Raw genomic sequence first — 16,534 nt, forward strand, 5'->3', positions numbered from 1 at the left:
CCTTTCTACATCAGGGATCTCCTCTGCCATTCTCTCTCAACTAAGAAGCTAGGTCACAGTCAAATATGACATCATTGTCAGTGTATGACTTTTCCTCCAGTTCCATGTCCCCTGAGATATTCCACTATTTACATAGACAGTGTCCCCATTTCCATTGGCCTAGGAACCTACTCAAATCTTACCTATCAATTAAATAGTCAGTGAGTTGGGAAAAGTAGTACTTGTCTGTAACATGCAGTTTGGGATTTTAGCTCTGTAATTGTTTGGTTTAGCATTTTTTCATTTCATTAATTTCTTTGTTTTCCAGAATATAATGGAAATAAATGTATCTCATTAGAACCATTGCTGAGTAGTAATCACAAAGACATTTTCTTAAATTTATTTTCACCTGGGACGGGTCAAATGAATTAGAATTGGTGTTGGATTTGTCTTGGTCAGCTTTCACTTGATTATGCTTTGGTACCAAAAGCCCCCGAATTTCACTGGCTTGCAAAAACAAAAGTTTATTTACTTCTCAGGTCCCATCTCCATCATCGTTGTCTTTGTTTTGAAACCCTGGGTAATGAAACAACCCATCTCTGGAAATTACTATTATAATGGCACAAGATACAACAGAATGGCTTTTTAAAGTTTCTGCTGGCAAGAGGAATGTGTCTCTACTGATCATACTCATGAGCCCAAAGAAAGGCATATGACTAAGCAACGAAGACCCAACACAGCCAAAAATAAATGAATAAAATAAATAAATTTATTAAAAAAACTAAGAAATAAAAGTAATGAAAGAGGACCACATGGAAATCACTGGTCCATAGTATTGATATCTATGAAATCTTGAGAAAGAGAAACTAAGGGGTACCAGAATGGGTCACGTGTCTTGATTAAGTCTCAGATCTTCTCTCCAGACCATTGTACTTCATGACTCTTGGCTGTACTCTCTCTGAGGACCTTCTTTTTCTGTTTCCTTCTTGGCCCACTGTAAGAGGGCTTTCTCAGTCTGCTTTTCCCCATGAGAAAGTTGATAAAAATAAATTGATGTCTTAAACTGCTACTGTATCTTTTGATTCAGACTTGTGGTTCATTGAGCAGTACAATTCTCTCCAAACCTTATTTGATTTTCTGTCTACTGCATTCACTTCCAGCTAGTTCTGTGACTACTATTTTACTGATAGTTATTTTCCAGATAAGCCTCTCACTTTAGGTTTAGTTACAGGTACATTGAACACATCAAGATTCCATGGCAGAGACACATCTTAGATTTCTTCTCTGAAGGATATATATTTTTTTCACATTTTAATCAATTCAGACATTTTAACAATAGTTGTGCCTGCAATACCCTTGATTTGATCCTTTAGATAAAGCTGGTTTTTAATAATACTTTGTTGCTTAAAGGCATTCCTAGTTTCATCTTTTAGCAGTTGTAAATAAAAATCAGTTGCATCATGCAAATCTACAAGTCCAGAGTCCTTGTTTCCTTTAGTTTTTGACTAATTAGGTGTCAGTTTTTTTCCTGAGTCTTCTATTTCTTGGAAAATAATACCAAATTCAGCCAATTGCATCCAAGTCATGTCAATTATTCCTCCGGCTCTTCACCAAAAACTCACAATCATTTAGTACATTAAATGGTTTCCACAGTACTGCTAGTGATACCCAACTATTTTGCCACCACTAATGTGAGTTGCCTTTTTTCCAGTCTCTAACAGTAGTTTTATTTCAGCATGCATTTCCTGGCCTCGAAACAAGACTTCCATATACTTTACTTTGTTATTGTTACAATGGAACTGGGCTTCTGGAACCAATTTCCATCTTGGCTTCACTAGTTTATGCCAAAGTTATATTTAAAAATTTCAGTGGCATATAACAATAGAATTCTTTCTTTCTCACATCACATATCCATCATGGTTTAGCTGTATATTTTCTTCATTCTGGTATGTAAAATAATAGAACTTCCCTAATCTGGTATAGATTAATATGGTGAGAGTAGAAATATGCAATATGCAATGTTGTATCTATGCAGTGAAATTTAAAACTTTTACTTGGAAGGAGTGTATGTCACATATTCATTTTTATTGGCCAAAGCAAATTTCATGTCTAAGTATGATTTAATCAGGATGAGGAAATATAATTCTCTCATGGGAAATTGCAATATTATATGCATCAAGGATAGCAGGACAATCAAACCAAACAGACATTATCTGTGATCTGAGTACAACTGAGCTCATTATATTTAAAATAGAAACACACACACAATTCATATGGACAGAGTGGGATTCCTCTAAGAAGATGTACTAATTATGGCCGTTTCTTGAAATATTCTTCCAAATTTAAACCAGAATACTTCATCCATTTGTGGATGAAATTTAAAGATTCCCCTTGTTTTGAAGGATAGTGTAACAAAGTAAACACTACAACCATTTTCTGAGACTATTTATTTAGGGAGGTGATAAATTTGACTTTTCACACTGCTCTGAAGTTTCAAGAATTATCTTGTTTAGTCATACCTGGTGTGGTTGACCACTTGTTGCAAAGTAGAATTACTACAGTAGAGTTTTTTAGTCTTTTGTTTTTTTTTTATAGCCCAAGTACACATGGGCACAGGTATTAAACATTTCCATGACTCATATTTTGTAGGAAGGAAGCACACCTAATGAACATTTTTTTCTTTTTTTTGCAGTACACAGGCCTATCACCATTGTGGCCTCTCCTGCTGTGGAGCACAGACTCTGGACACGCAGGCTCAGTGGCCGTGGCTCACGGGCCCAGCTGCTCCACGGCATGTGGGATCCTCCCGGACCGGGGCACGAACCCACATCCCCTGCATCGGCAGGCAGACTCCCAACCACCGCGCCACCAGGAAAGCCCCCTAATGAACATTTGAAACAAAATAATATATGTGCTTCTTGTCACTGCTGTACCTAAAATAAAAAATGTTAAAACAAAGGATGGGGAAATAAATCAAATGAAACTGAAAAACAAAATCCTCAAAACAGGGATGAAAATGTTCTTAGCAGATAGCCGAATTCGTTAAAGCATTGAAAGACGTTCATTTTCTATTGATAAGAGCTAGAAACCACAAAATAAAATATAAGTCATAAATCTTTTAGCATCATATAACAGAGTATCAAAATTTGTAAAACAAACATTGTTTGAAATGCAGGGAGAAAGCAGTCAGATGGCCACACAGTGGAGTGTTTAATATATAACCTTTAGTTTAACACAAACCAAGTAGACACAATTTAAATATGGTCACAGAGAATTTATATTATATAAATAATATTAAAATACATGAAATTTTAAAGTTGCATATCTTATCAATACAGATTCACATTTTCAAGTGACAGTAGAACTTTTATTGCAAGATATCCATCAAACAACCGCTTATTTATTTTAGAAAGTCAGATTGATACAGGCCATATTTTATGGTCATTTCTACCTTTAAACTAGACTTAGAGTCCAAACACTTCTTTCTTACTTCCATTTCTTGTGTCTTGGTCTGAGCCATCATCAACTTCCACCAGGATTACTGCATATATGTCTATCAACACACCTAATTTCCACTCTTGCCTTCTAAGAGTGTGTTTCCAGCACAGCAGAAAGGTAATTATTTAAAACAGAAGTTAGGTCATTTTACCTTTATGAACAGACCCCTGATATTTATCCCCATCTCACAGAGTACAAGCTAGTGGTATAACAATGCCTTCAGGTTCTGACAGACACTAGCCCCATTTTCTTTCTAACCTAGAATTCTTCTGATGTTCCAGCCTTAGCCTATAGGCTACTCCTTCAACATCCTAACCTCTGCCTTTCTGTTTTCTCTACCTGAAACACTCTTCTCCCACAGAACTGTTTAGATAACTTTCTTGCTTCCTTTAACTGGTTTACTTAAATTTTAATTTCTCAGTGAGGTTTACCATTACCACTCTAATTGTAAGCGCTCTTTGCAGGAAACTGCCCTCAGCAGGAAACCCCTTTTCTCTTCACTGTAGCAAAGCTATATTGTAACTAACTTTTAAACCAGGCTCCCCCATGCTCTACTTATCTCTGGCCCAAGCACACATTTCAAATCTTTTAATCACGCAATACCTTGCCTAACTTGTGGGTTCTTTCTGTAGATCAAAGAAGTAGAAATGAAGAATAAGTATTGATAATTAACAGACGACCATATCTCTTCCCTAGCTTCCCCTTCAGTAATCTTGTGAACACACGGTATGTCCAAACTGTGAACATGATAACATCTAGAGGAAGATCATGAAGAGTCGACAAGCCTGCACACCATGGGGGATGGAGTTGACTCTGACCCCTATCTCAATGATGAACTGAGGTTACTTCCCTGTTCCCCTTTTAAAACTTTCATGGCTGAGCAGAATCTTTGGAGGTGTTTTTTTTGGGGACACTGAGTCCACCATCTCCTCAGATGGCTTGCATTCTGATTAAAGGCACCTTTCCTTTCTACCATTTGTGAGTATTGATTTTGTAAGCAGCTAGCAGAGGGATCCCCAATTCATTTGATAACAATTATTATAGGAAACAGTGCTCCCACACATGCCTAATCTCTTTATTTTATTTGTTTTCCTTTTCGTACAGTACTTATCACTGTCTAACACGCTCCAATACTCATTTATTATTTTATTGTCTGCCTCTTTCTGCTAGAATGCATACTCTTTGCAGGTACAAATATTTATCTACTTTGTGAGGAGTTACAGAAAATTGAATACTCAGTAATAGCCTCTGAGCAAAGAACAAAAGAATGATACATAATATTTACTATATAACATATGATTACCATTTACCTAGCCACTGGGGGTCACTCAATAAAAAATGACCATTATAATACCTCAGATGCTTTTCATATATGATCCCATCTATTATGAAAAACAGTACTGAGGAAGGCATTAGTGTACCCACGTGTTAGATGAGAAAACTGAGATTCAGATTAAATTACTACTAAGTAGTAGAGGCATGATTCAAACTAGGTTTCTCTCTCCACTCAAATTCATTAACATAAAACAACACCACAATCTTCTTAAAATAGCAACTCCTTGGTAACTCTGATATTTTGGAATAGAAATTTATTTACATCATGTTTATTATAATCGTCTCTTTTTGGGGGAAAAATGAAAGAAAATATTTACATTAAATCTTTTGAAGTAATGTGTAAATTTTCTGTTTATAAATTGAACACAGACAGGAAATGAAAGTTTCATTTGCATAATACAGTCATATCACCTTATCCAGTCCTTTCCCCTGCAAATCTTTCACAAATTGTAGAGCTTCCTGACGAGCTAAAATTGAAAATGAATTTCTACCTTAGCTATAATCGCCAGGGAAGCAAAATGGAATTACCAAAACTCCATATCTTGTGAATTTCAAATGGTATGTCTACAAGAATATTCTTAACAATAAATTTCATTAAAAAATAACCCTCCATGTTAAGTGTGTACCGAGACTTTAATAATACACATTTGGTTCTTCATTTTTCCCATTTCAGGATTCCCACCTTATCTTTTAATTTCCTTATCACCCATGGCTCTTTTTCCATTCCTCAGTCAGATAAACCATCTGTACTCACCTTCTGATCTAGCCCTCTGTGGTATGTGGAATAATGGATCTCTAAAGATGTCCACATTCTAATCCACAGGAAGAGACTTAGAAAAAGACTTTGCAGATATGATTAGGTTAAAGATCATGGTATGGGTAGATTATTCTGGATTAAGGAAATTCACCCAATGTAAGCACATGGGTCTTTATAAAAGGGAAGCAGGTGGATCAGAGTCAAGGCAATATGATGATGGAAGCATAGGTTGAAGCGATGTGATCTGAAGACGGAGGAAGGGGCTAAAAGCCAAGGAATGTGAGTTGCCTCTATAAGCTACAAAAAGCAAGGTGACAGGTTCTCCCCTGGGACCTCTAGGGCAAATGGAGCCCTGCCAATGCCTAGATTTTAGCCCTGTAGCAAGACTCACTTTGGACTTTCAACCTTCAAAATAGTAATTTGTGTTGTTTTGAACCATTTAGTTTGTGGTGATTTATTACTGCAGCAAGACAAATCTAACAAACCCTCCCCACTCTTCTCTTCTTTACCACCGATACCACATCAGTTTTCAAAAAAAGGCATAACAAAGTTCATGTGGAAAGCAATCTGTTATAGATGTCCCTCATCAAGGTTTAGACAATGCCTTATTTTTAGGATTCAAGGGAAGGTGCATTTTAAAACATCATCGTATTAAACAATGACTTAACACAAAAAATTACTATCTATTTATATAAATTTAAACTGTACCCTAAATGGGTGGTGATAGGTTCATTTTTTTTTCTAGTAAAGAAATTTTTCCAAGTATCTATCAAATCACATGACCATTCTGTAAGATTAAAATCAGGAAAAGTCCACACATTCTGACAAACCCCAAAATAAAACACAACATATCACTTAGTAATTCAACCAGGAAAGCAACTCATGAAAGCCAACAAGATGAGCAGTAAAGTACAAGGTCTTAGTCCAAAAGACAATGAGGTTCTCAAAAGTAGATGAAAAGTTTGCAAAACCTCTCTGATGGAGAAAAAATCTGGAGTGGGCCAGGTATAATTTTGAAGCTAGAGAGTGGTCACATGACTCTGGTTAGATTTTTGAAATTATAACTACAATGTTCTCGGCAGTTACGTGTATAATTAGGTGTTGCCTTCCCTCTGTAAATATATATTTTTTTTAATTAATAAGCTTTATTTTTAGGGAAGCTTTAGGCTCACAGAAAGTTAAACAGGTAGTAGAGACAGTTCCCATGTACACTCTCTCACTCCTTCCCCCACTTATTTTCCTTTATTATTAACATCTTGCTTGGTGTAGTATATTTGTCACAGATGATTAATCAGTTTAGATACATTATTATTAAATGAAATCCATACCTTATGTTAAGTTTTACTCTTTGTTTTTGTGCAGTTCTATGTGTTTTGACAAATGCATAACATCTTGTCTGCCATTACCATATCATATAGTTCCACTGACCTAAAAACCTAGTTTATTTTTAAAATGTATCCATATATTAATATTGCATTTCTCTTCCACTATTTTATAACTTAATTTTTGCTTATTTTCAACAATTTTTTTTGACATGCAAGTCCTTCTAAGATGTTACACCAACCTGTCCTTTTCCTCTGATTTCTCAAACCTACTTCTCCTACAGGCAAACTTGTTTATTCATTGCCATGGAGACAATTGTTCTTTCTGCTACTATATCTTTGCCTATACGATTTTCCCAACTGGGAAGACTCCTCACTTTTCTCCATTGTGCAAATCGTCCAAAAGTTCCTGTTCAAATTTTGTCTGTTTTGACTAGTCTGTGCCATGTCAGGCCTTGTTCTTTTATGGATTTCCAAAGCAGGCACTGTCTCCATGCCATTTACCTAACAGTTAATCCTGGATCATTCTGGCTCCCTCCTGTTACATTGTCTGGTATTGTTAGTTAACTTTCTGTTGTGTGAATATGTTGAATCATCATGAAGGTGAGGACTCTTATCTCAGTTTTTCATTGAGCTCAGCTGAGAGTCATCAGCAACTCAAAATCTTTGCATTGACTGGCAATAATAACTAAAAGAAAATTATTTCTTTCTTCCTGAATACTGCTTTTTGGTGCTGAATGGTAGGATTCTCCTTGAGGAAATATCTCATGTGCAGATTATTTTATAATAACAATAATACAGAGGAAGGAAGTTTTCAGAGAAGACACGTAAAGATGGAAATAACACAAAGAAAGTTAGGACAGCTTGGTGGTAGACTGTTGATTTCACTATGCAGCCTCAGTGTTGAAGTTAATGGGACTCACAAGAGCATCTGTAGTCAGTATGACTAGAAGAAGTTAAAGATGGCTTTGAGGGCCCTTTGGGGCGGTAGGGAGGATGTAAAGCCTCAAGTCTGCAGATCCTGTTTTTTCTATTGCCTCCTTCTTTCTTCATTTGTTTATTCAGACATTTCTGCCATCCACATTACCTTTTTTGTGTGTGTTAGCTTAGCTGTCCTCTTTCCAAAGTCTGTGTGAGTGTTTGTGAGGCTGTGGCTGTGAACACAAAGCTCTCTTCAAAGAAACATGCATCTTCTTGTTTCTGTAGTTGTTTTCAAAGTTAGATGTTCCTTCACAAAAAGATCTCTGTGCAGATGGCTATCTCACCTCTAGACACAGACAGAGCAATTACCCACCAGTGATCTTCTCCCAGAGCAGGAGAGCAGAAGAACCCATGAGTGTGGGGTGGACATTTACATGTATTGTTTTCCCCCCTTTGATTGAACACTCACTCTGGGGATGCTATAGGTAGGGTGGAGGAGGGGAGGGAAGTGAGAGGCCGAGGATGGCAGTGAATGTGTTGGCATGTATGGCGTAAGCTCTGTGGACCATTCCCTGTGCTCCTACATTTTACTCTCTGCTCAAAGCAGCCCTACCAGATTCCTTGTCTCCATTTACAGCAGTAGCTCCACAGAATGCATCCTTTTCCCAAGTCACAAGTCAAACAATCTTCACATTCTAGTCTATGTTAATCCAAAGTTTATGTGCTTCCCCTCTGTTCTACATTAAACACTGTAGTAGCGTGAGAAAAGGGATGCTGTTCAATAAGCCCAATGTCTGGCAGCTATAAAGTGGTGGAATCTCTATTGGAAACCAATTTTATGCGACCAAAGCCCAAGCTGCTCCTACAAGGGGTTAATTATATAGGTTTTCCTTTCCATTTGATAAAGTGTTTTAAAAGTTAATGAAAATTACTTCCAAAGCACACCCTCTTTTTTCCCTACTGAGTTACAGTCTTATGAAGGAAGAAAATTAAAAATAAAAAACAGAAACAAATCAAATAATTGGACCCGCAGTGCCAAAGATCATTAGTGGGTATTTTCATGAGTGTGTTTAAGAACCTGAGAATGAGGCTTCTATTGTTTGCTTTAATAATCTAAGAAACTCATGGGTGTCTCACATGTTACCTACTTCCTTCAGGCTTTTAATCTAAACAAGGAGAGATTTGATAATTGCATATTCTATTTTTATTTTTTGCCATGATAGATTGTCTCTATCCTAGCAAACTACTGCCATCTGCTTATTCAGTAAAGAGACTATTTTGAATTTTCAACATACTAGAGATCTCAGAATTTAACAGATGTTTCACATGTATTTGACTACAACTGTTCATGGAAACAGATATGGCTACTGGAATCATTTATGTTATACCATAAGCTAGAATTAATATGTCAGTTACTAATACATCATCTCACAATAATCACTGTGGGGAGTTTTTTTTTTTTTCCCTCAGATGTTAGTAGGATCAATCACTATTTTTTTTTCAATAAATATACGTATGTATGGAATTTTTCACTGTGTAGCTGTCACTGTGTTAATCACCACAGATTTTGTGCAGAAGCATATATCAGATTCTAGATGAGGATACAAAATGTGTAAATAGATAATTGAATACACAGTAAAAAGTGTTTACATGGAGCTAGACAGAATTCATGATCAGGTATTAGGCAAGCTTACTGTTTGTCACTCTGTTCTTCACAGAGTTGGGTTACTAAAAGGAGAAAAGCACAGAATACTCCTAGAATTGAGAGAGAGAGAGAGAGAGAGAGAGAATGAAGAACCTGAAAACCCTTTCTAAGAATCACTTAGACTTCACTAAGATTAGTCCAGACTGAGGCTAATTAAGGAAACTATGACTATGATGCTTCAGTGGGTCTCTATAGACTTTCCTCACCAACTCTCATAACTCAAATGGATATACTGATCTGTATTACTATTTTTTGTCTGCATTATTTATCCCAAGAGAAGTAGAACAACTTTTCTGACGTCACAGAATTGGTTATGGAAAATTCAGTGTTCCTATTCAGGCTTGTCTTCAAAGTTTCTCTCCACTCTGACATGTTTTAAGATGTTGTAGAAAATATAGCAACTAGTTGGTTCAACTCTTACTGATTCCTCTCCTTTTGATGAATACACTATTCTATACAGATGCTGGAACTATTCAGGCAGAACAGTAACAGATCATTTAAGTTTGAATGTGATAATAAGCCATCCTAGTACTAATAAAAATAACAGCAAAATGAAAGCACACAACGATAACAATATCCAAAATGTAGTGGATACATACAATTTGCAAAGCAAAATGCAACTATAAAATACATATTCTTGCTTTATATCTGAGGCAACAGACACAGAAATATCAACCAACTTGGAGCTGTGATTTGAAACTAGGAGTCGTGGTGAAAAAAACTCCCATGGTTAACCATCATGCAATGTTCTACAAATATTTTCATAGGTGCATACCACATAGGCATTTTTACCATCCATAAGGCAGCTGTGTTTTAAAAATATTCCCTTAAAAAAAAGATGTTCATCTGCATATAAAATGCCCCATTGCTTCCTCAAAATGTTTATTTCTGGTGATAGGGTCATTTTAGATCTAGTTTTCTGCCTTTTCTCATTTTCTTTGCAAATCTGCACATCATTTGATTAACAAATCAATCTCCTAAAAGACCTAAAATATCTGAGAACAGAAAAAAATAAGATGACTTAGTCTGTGGTCTCTTGATTAATCTTAAAACTCTCTAGTCACATGTTTATAGAAAATAGACAAGAATTGTCCATATTAAATATTTCCAAAGTTAAAAAAAATTATACACACTTTAGATGCTCACACAAAGACAACTCAAGTTTTGAAATATAATCCAGACTCTTGAAGAAAGTCCTTCTGCATCAGAAGTTCATTAAGAATAAGGAAAAGAAAATTCAGTAAGAGAAAACTGTGGTGTGAACTGGACTGAGGAAAGAGCTGCATTACAATGTTGGTTCAGGGCTGTTAGAGTTTATTATTTGGAGTATTCCTTTGTCTTCCTGATGTATTATTAATACTTTGCAAATAAGCACTCAAAATATATCAGCTTACATGAATTTTCACTAGCCAGTCCTGCCCCAGGGAGCTATACTTGTTATAAAAGGAATAAAATCAGTATACTTCTTGTGTCATTTTGGTGTAAGTCAAGCCTCATTCTCCTGGCAAAGGGAGAATTTTGAATTACAGCTGTAAGTGGATATGTTTGTTTTATTCTGTTGTAAACTACTTAAATCTCAACTAAGCTAATCATTTTGCTTCAGTTTGGGTTACATGGTAGAACAGGGCAAATACTGCCTCCTGATCTTATGATGGACTTCAATATGCCCTCATTACATATTTTATTTCTGTTTTTCAAACATGCCCATTTGACAAGATAATTCCCTTTCTGTTGGTTGCCTTTAGCTCCCTGTTGATTTCCAGTTTACTCTCTATCTGGTTTTATATGTTAATTTACTATTTCTGCCATGCTCTTGGGTTACATTTATGTCAATTGAACCATAATAAATGCAAGTTTAATCATTTTATCACATAAAGGAGAGCTTGAATTTTTTCATGGCTTAGTCCAAAAGATATCTAGTATTGTATACTCTCCAGAAGGTTCTTGATTTATATTGAATGATGGGACTATTGAAGTTGAACACTCATATTTAGGAAAATATTAACTCAGTATTGGGAAAGTGTGTGTGTGTGTAAGCACACATGTGTCTGTTTCAGAGTTGAAGACATACATACAGACTCTAAATATTTGGAGGGGGAAACTATGGTTGAAAGGCACTGAGTAAGGTTTTCATCAAACACCATGCTTGGAAGCCATAGGTGTATCTTTCCAAATCAATACTTTGTATCCTTATTCAATAGATCCTTCTTCATTTTGGTACCTTCAGTCTGAGCAGAGTTGCTGAAGCCAGACTATGTCATAGCTGGAAATCCTCTTCCCAATACGTAGAAAGCATCTGAAGATATTAAAACAGAGGTGGATAGTCTCCCTCCCCCAAACATATTTGATTTAGATGAGGCAAGTACCTAAGGTGTGAAATCATGTGGCATCAGTCTCTAGAGCCCAGAGTCTAAGTTGCCTGAAAGCTTTGGCTGTCGAGAACGTGTCCTTAAAGAGCTAGTGTACAATGTGGTATCGATTGCAATGAATTGATTAAGACATATTTCTTTGAGGCAGGCAAGAGAGTATTACTTATTCATTATGGGCACCTAAATCATTGACCATAACAATAGCTGAGTTTGTTATGCTTCGTCCATGCCAGCCACTGTTTCAATGGTTTTATATGTACCAACTCATAGGATGCTCACAACCATCTTAAAAAGGTAGATACTGTTGTCCTTACTTGACAGTTGAGGAAACGGAGATGTGGAGAGATTAATTTGCCAAAAATCAAACAGCTGATTTATTTATTTATTACTTATTTATGTATTTATTTTATTTAACATCTTTATTGGAGTTTCATTGTTTTACAATTGTGTGCTAGTTTCTGCTTTATAACAAAGTGAATCAGCTATACATATACATATATCCCCATATCTCCTCCCTCTTGAGTCCCCCTCCCACCCTCCCTGTCACACCCCTCTAGGTGGTCACAAGCACCAAGTTGATCTCCCTGTGCTATGTGGCTGCTTCCCACTAGCTATCTATTTTACATTTGGTAGTAACAGCTGATTTATTCCCAGAGCCTACACTCAATCACTGTGCTCTACTATCTCTTGAATCATGTTCGCCCAGATGATGGATTGATGTAGAGCACATCCTAAAGGTTTCTACCCCTCACTAAATGTAGGGTATCATAAATAACATAATAAGATTTGTAGCTCCCACACTCTAGAATGAAGATATAATATGTTTTCCAATTAATTGTATACAACTCATATTAAGAGTATTGAGTGTTTTCAATCAGTGTCCTGTCCAAGTACCCAAGACGTACTGTGTATTTACTGGAATGTCCACTTCTTTGCCTATTCTAGACAGTCCTCCATCTGAATTCCTCTCACACCTGAATGCCAAGGATGTAAGGTCTTTTACTGGGTCTTAAAAAGGCATCAGCTTGTTTTGTAACCGAAAGTGGGGTCCGGCTGCTCACCACTCAATAACTAATAAAGAGGCAAGGTTGGGGAAGGGAAAGTTTGCTTTATTTTGGATGCTGGCAACTGGGGGGTGGTGGGAAGTGGGTGGACTTCTGTCCAAAGGCCGGCTCCACCCCACTGACAATCAGTGGGCAAGAGCTTTTATAGAAGGAGGGAGGGGACTACATGCAGAAACAGCACAGTCAGCTCTGACAGTCACCTTGAAATCGGTCATGCAGTGGTCTGACCAGGGTCATCTTGATTGTTTTAGATACAGTTAATCTTCAGTTCCAGGGTCAGTTTGTTCCCATTTCCTTGAGGCCTGTTCTCAGAATTGTGGCAGCTTATGTCATGGCTACAGTCTGGGTATCATGTAGTTAACTTCTTCCACCTGGTGGGGAGTTTAGTCTGTATAAGACAGCTCAAAGGATAAGGCTCAGAACAGTATCTATAGCCCACGAAGAGGAACTAAAAGTCTTTAACTTTGCTTAATGACTAAACTATTATTTTTTAGTCTTGTTGTACTGTTTTCCTTTGTTTCTGCATTTTCTCACTTCTCCGATTCAACTTATTCTTTGGCTAAAGTTTTTTCACAGGCAAAATGCAGGCGGAGGACATGGGGCTGGGGGAAGACCACAGGGTGCTGCTCCATTTCAGCTTCACTTGGTAACCCAAAATGTGGATGCAAAATATTGTGGTTTTCTTGCTTTAAGCCAAGTCACCTACTAATTTACTTAAGCTTTCAAAACCTTAGCTTCCTCACATGTACAACGGCAAGAATAAAAATGATGCCTTCTTCATGGTGCCTTTGTGACTATGAATGGAGTTTATCACATGTAAATCATGTTGCATCTGTAATAACAGATGTTAGTTATCAGAGTAGGTACTGATACACTTCTTTTGTCACCCCATGCAGGAGAAATGAGAAGGGATTCATATTGGAAAGGTCGTGTTCTAATTAGAGTCTGAACTAAAAATGAATCCTCCATTGCAGGGCTTTATGGGTCTCTGGTGCTGCTCCATTCCACTGCTTGACACCAGCAGAAGCTGAGGGTCAGAGTGGCTCCTGTGCTGTTTGGACTACAGTAGTTGTTGACTGAAAAAAGAAAAGAAAAAAAACACACAGCATGAGAATTGTGAGTTAAGTTTTATTTGGGACAAAATGTTTACTATAGCTTGGAAGACAGCATCTCAGATAGCTCTGAGGAACTGCTCCCAAGAAGTATGGGGTGTGAAATAAAACTCACACTATATGGAAAGACAAGAAAAATTTAAACGTAAAAATTCTTCTCTGCCCTTTGTCCTCCACTCTCCCAGCACTGTGCACTTTGTATCCCCATTATGCATTGACCAAACCTCCCCCATCAGCAGAAATACCTGCCCAACCCTAAACAGCAACATTCTCCCAGCATCAACAAGACAGCTCCTTAAACGATAGCACTCCTCCTCGATCTTATAAAGGGTCACAGGACCCACTACAATTGCAGTTAAATCTGGATTGTGTAAACTGTCAATAATACATTATTTAATGTACAGCCTTCTGTCTCAGAAAATTTATATAAACTGTGTCTTGACTTGTAATGGGTGGATCAGTTCTCAGAGCTTTCTGGGATGCTCTTCCTATGTTATGATCCTCAAATTTGGCTCAAATAAAATTTTCCAATTCTTTCTTAGATTGACTGATTAATTTTTTGTCAACAAGGGGAAGGTCAGTGTTATATGAGATTTTAGTGAAGGGGGACGTGCAGCCAAACACATATTTTGGCAGAGGCTTGCTGCTAGTCATGAGGAGTTAGATATTTTCAGAAGATTTTATCAGCCCAATTCTTGCATCTTCTCATATGTAGAAAAGCACTAAAATCATTAATGGTGACATTTGCTCCTCGTGACTAGCAGAAACCTTCTGCAAAAAAGTGTGCTTGATCGCATGTACTCCCCCTTCACCAAAATCACTTATACTGACCTTCCCCCCTACCTCTTCTGAGAAGTTTCTCAGAGCTATCTGAAATGCTGTCTCCTGTGCTATAGTCCTCGGTTTTCCCCAATAAAACTTAACTCACAACTCTCACGTTGTGTATTTTTTTCTCAGTCAACACATCAGCCAAGGAGAAAGGGAGAAAGAGATATTTTTTTCCAACCTCCAGGTGTCTCAAAAGGGAGATAGGGAAAAATAAGATATTTATCTATTATTTTCAAACCACCCATTTAGGATTTTTTTTTTCTGAAAATGTACACAAGTCTCAAGTTTTATTCATTTAAAGTCCTCTACTGTAAAATACTTTCACCACAGTTTCCAATTAATTTATGTCACCTCCCTCCCTCAAAAATTTGTGAACCCACTTCTTTCCTTTGGTGCTAGGGATGTATGTTTAAGGGTTATTCTTGAAGGGTTTCATTTTTATAAGCAGTTTGTGTCTCAGCCTTCAGTTCGCATCTGTTCTCCTAGATAACTGATGTGGGACTAGGCACATGGAAAAGTCTGGATCCAGATTAGATGCCAGCTGTTAATATAAACAGTGCTTCCTAGCGACCCACCCTTACTCCATGTAAGCTTTGCTAATCAGGAAGCACTCTCAGACTTAATGCCTCCTACAAGTGTGAGCAAGGAGGACCATGCTCTTTCAAGGTGTGACTTTAGATCCCTCCTAACTTCCATCAGTCCCCAGAAGCTATCCCAAGTTACTATTTAAAATGTTGTGCTTTCTATACAATGCAGTTTCAAGAGGAACTGGAAATGACTGCTTCAATGAATCAAGCTTGATAAGTCAAAGCTTGATGGGTATAAATATGGTGTCCCTTACCTTGATCCTTTCTAAGTGAGGGGCAGTTATTTAAATCTACTCATGAAACTGACACTTCCTGGAATGTATAATCAGAGGAGGACATGGTCTTTAATAGAACTTAGACTAGGAGAACACCCAGAAGCAAAAATTAACTTTGACTGGGGCACCAGTTATTAAAATGGAGGGTTGGAAAATCAGAATCCAGAATCTATTATATAGAGAATGGATAAACAAGTTCTTACTGTATAGCACAGGGAGATATATTCAATATCCTATGATAAACCATAATGGAAAAGAAATGAAAAAAGAATGTATATATGTGTATAACTGAATCACTTCACTATACAGCAGAAATTAAAACAACATTGTAAATCAACTATATTTCAATTAAAAACAACAACAACGAAAAAGATATGCAAAGAATCTGGAAGGTATATGTTTTTTGAAGAGCTTGAGACACAGTCCCTAGAAAAATTTCACTTGATCTCTCCATAGCAAGAGTGAATATTCCTCCAAACTATTCACTCTCTTCCTCCAAACTATTCACTCTCTTTTGCCAAATTTCTAAGCAATTTCAAAAAGCTGCTTAGAATGTCAAGCAGCTTTCCTATTACTAAATGGGCTTTAGAGGTATCATACATTTAGTAGGACAAAGAATGCTTGGAGGAGGAGCAATAGTGAAGCATTCACTGGAAATAATACATCTGTCCAACATTTGTAAAGGGGTATCATGGTTAAAATAATAAGACTCTCATGTAAACTCAGTTTTCAAGAACTTGTTTGCAAATCTGACCTCTTAGCTGTGTCATGTTTTGTAGACC

This window comes from Monodon monoceros, unplaced genomic scaffold, assembly GCF_005190385.1.
Source record: "Monodon monoceros isolate NGI ecotype Baffin Bay Population unplaced genomic scaffold, NGI_Narwhal_1 Super_Scaffold_16, whole genome shotgun sequence".
In the NCBI taxonomy this organism is placed as follows: Eukaryota; Metazoa; Chordata; class Mammalia; order Artiodactyla; family Monodontidae; genus Monodon; species Monodon monoceros.